This window comes from Echinops telfairi, unplaced genomic scaffold, assembly GCF_000313985.2.
Source record: "Echinops telfairi isolate 266 unplaced genomic scaffold, ASM31398v2 ScPeMD7_7412;HRSCAF=8450, whole genome shotgun sequence".
Lineage (NCBI taxonomy): Eukaryota > Metazoa > Chordata > Mammalia > Afrosoricida > Tenrecidae > Echinops > Echinops telfairi.
Window position 1 is genome coordinate 2,694,714 of NW_022111312.1, and position 2,892 is coordinate 2,697,605.

The 2,892-nt window shown below is 44.3% G+C and overlaps 1 protein-coding gene across 1 annotated transcript in view; it reads right to left on the reverse strand.

Annotated features, from left to right (window-relative positions):
- NAA25 (N-alpha-acetyltransferase 25, NatB auxiliary subunit) overlaps positions 1-2,892 on the reverse strand; it is a 77,971-nt gene that overhangs the window by 74,319 nt on the left and 760 nt on the right. The gene's annotated exons all lie outside the window — the stretch shown is intronic.

The following is a 2,892-nucleotide window of genomic DNA, read 5'->3' on the forward strand; positions in this document are numbered from 1 at the left end:
GACAGGGCAAGATATGACAAAATAATAATTTATAAATTATCAAGGGTTCATGAGGGAGGGGGGAGAAGGGAGGGAGGGGAAAAAATGAGGAGCTGATGCCAAGGGCTTCGGTGGAGAGCAAATGTTTTAAGAATGATGAGGGCAATGAATGCATAAATGTGCTTTACACAATTGATGTATGTATGGATTGTGATAAATTGTATGAGCCGCTAATAAGGGGGGGGGATGAATCTCCCATAGCCCTACTACTTCTACCCACAATGATATTCAAGAAGAGAGCTGAAATACCCAGAAAAGTATCCAACAGCTACAACATCCTAAACTCTTGGCAGTAGAATACTATACAACAAAGACAGTGATGCTGCTCAACCTGAACTTAGTAAAGGGCTGGGTTCTCCAGTCAGAAGACCTAGGTTGACATCCCAGCTCTGTAACTTATAAGCTGCAAACTTAATCACGTTAATCTTTCTGACCTTCTGTTTCCAACTCTGCTGCCAATAATCTTACCTAGCTCATAGGTGGGTAAGTTAGCACACAAGTAAGCACTCACTTTATGCTGGCAGCTGCTGAATTTTTGGCTGGTGGGCAAGTACAGCCTTGTGTGAGCTTGTTCATGTCAGTTAGTGACCGGCTAAATTCAAGCAAGAATGGTGGTTTAAGGGTACTGATGTATAAAATCACGTCCAAAGGACTGAAGTCAAGGATGGCCTTTTCCTATGCCTGCCAGTTATAGTAATCGTGTTAGACTCTGAAGGTCTCGCACAGCCATGACAAAAAACTTCATAATTCTGACTCCAGTGTTTAGGATATGACATGTCACTTTTGATTAATCTAGCCTAATGTCCAGCAATGTGAAATGGGCATGGTTCTTCTTTGTGGAGAGTTCAACAGGCGGCTAATTCCATGTGACCGCCAGGACCATAGACATTTCCCTTGCCCTGCAAGTAAAACTTTTAAATTCTCAATTGTTTTTTAAATTAAAATAATAATAATAAAAGAAGTCTGCATGAAGTTCAGAATGGTTCGGACAGGAGACAGAACAGGAACAGGACATACAGGGAGGATATGGGATACGTGGGGACTGCAACCAATGAGATGAAACGAAATGTGTATAGATTGTTGAACGGGAAACAGATCTGCTCTGCAAACCTTTAAAAGGAATTGTATTTTTAAAAAAGAGAAAGGAGTGGGGGAATGGGCAAAAGTCTTGAATAGACAATTCACCAAAAGGCTCTATGGAAGGCAAATAAACACATGAAAAGACACGGAGCAGGATTAGCCATTATCAGTTGTTCCCTAACCCAGTACGATGGAATTGGACTACTGAAATCCATAGAGTTTTGGGAGCTGCTTATACAGTACGGAGCCCTGGTGACACAGTGGTTACATATTGGGCTGCTAACCACAAGGCAAGCAGTTCGAAATCACCAGCCGCCCCAAGGGAAAATGATGGGGTTTTCTATTGCTGTAAAGAGTTACAGTCTCAGACACTCACAGGGACAGTTCTACCCTGTCCTGTAACTCTACAGGACAATTTGAGTCAGCATCAACTTGACGGTGCCGAGTGTGACTTTTTCTCGGGAGGCCTTGCTTCCCGTTTTAGACTAGAAACCCTACTGAAACCTGCTCAGTGTGATGGGAACGTGCATGTCTCTACTGAGAGATGGTTGGTGATTGAGCCATGAGGAAAATGTATACCATGGTGATCTATTATAGAATGGCTTAAATTAAAATTACTGAAAATGCAAAAAAAAAAAAGTCTCCATGCAGCTGCTGCACAAAGCAACACTGAGCCACACACTGTGAAGCCTGAATTCAGCTCTTACTTCCCATCATCAACCAGTGTGTACACATAACTTTTCCCTTCGGAAAACATACACTGGAGGTCAGGAGAACCAGCACCCCTGGGGGCAATTAGATGTCTTCAAGACACAGTGGTCAAGTGCATGAGCCTGAGTCTACAGCAATCCACAGGGTTCAAATCTTAGCTCCACCAAAGGCCAGCAGAGTGACTTAAAGCAGACCCACTGCCAACTCATAGTAACCCTATATACGGGCTTCCCAGGCTGCAAATCCTCATAAGGACAGTCTCATCCTTCTCCTGAGCGGCAGCTGGTGTGTTCGAACAGCCAACGTTGCAGTTAGTAGCCCAATGATTATTGGACAGCACCACTAGGGCTCCTAGACAAATTGTACAACATCAATAAAACTCCAATTTCCTCATGTTTAAAAAAAAGGGGCAGGGGGAGTGAGCAAGAAAATTAAGAAAAAGAGAACTGCCTTGGGGTTATTAAGATTAAATGTGAAAACCCATATTTTAAAAAAAGTCCATAGACAACATCCATATAATTAGCAGTCTATACACATTAGCTAGTATCCTTATCACCCATCTCACAAGTACAGAATCGGATGAGACCCACCTAAACCATCACACAAACTAGTTACCAGCAGGCCCCCATTGGGCCAAGTCTCCCACCCCACCATCCCCGACACAAAAGTGCAATGATCTCGGCCGCGTACAGAACCTCCATTGAATAGCACCCACATTGGAGAGAGATCTAATTTGCTCACGCCGCTGACCTTGACGTTTCCTTACGACTAACTTGGCCATTCAATCGTCGAAAAGTAAGGGAAATGCAAAGCAGGGGAGACTCTCCAGTGAACGGACCAGCGCAGTTATTCTTAAGGTGTTTCTCCTACACTCAAATCGGTGGTTTCTTTTCTTTTCCTTTCTTTAATCCCCGCAGGCAGGGGAACTGGTAAAAGCACGGTCTTAAAGTCTGCGGGTTGAGGTTGGAAAGATGAAAGCTGCCGAGAAAACCAGGGAGAGGCTGCAGGAAAGCAGAGCCCACTCGCAGCCCCGCATGGCCCGCTGACACCAGCGACCAGTCC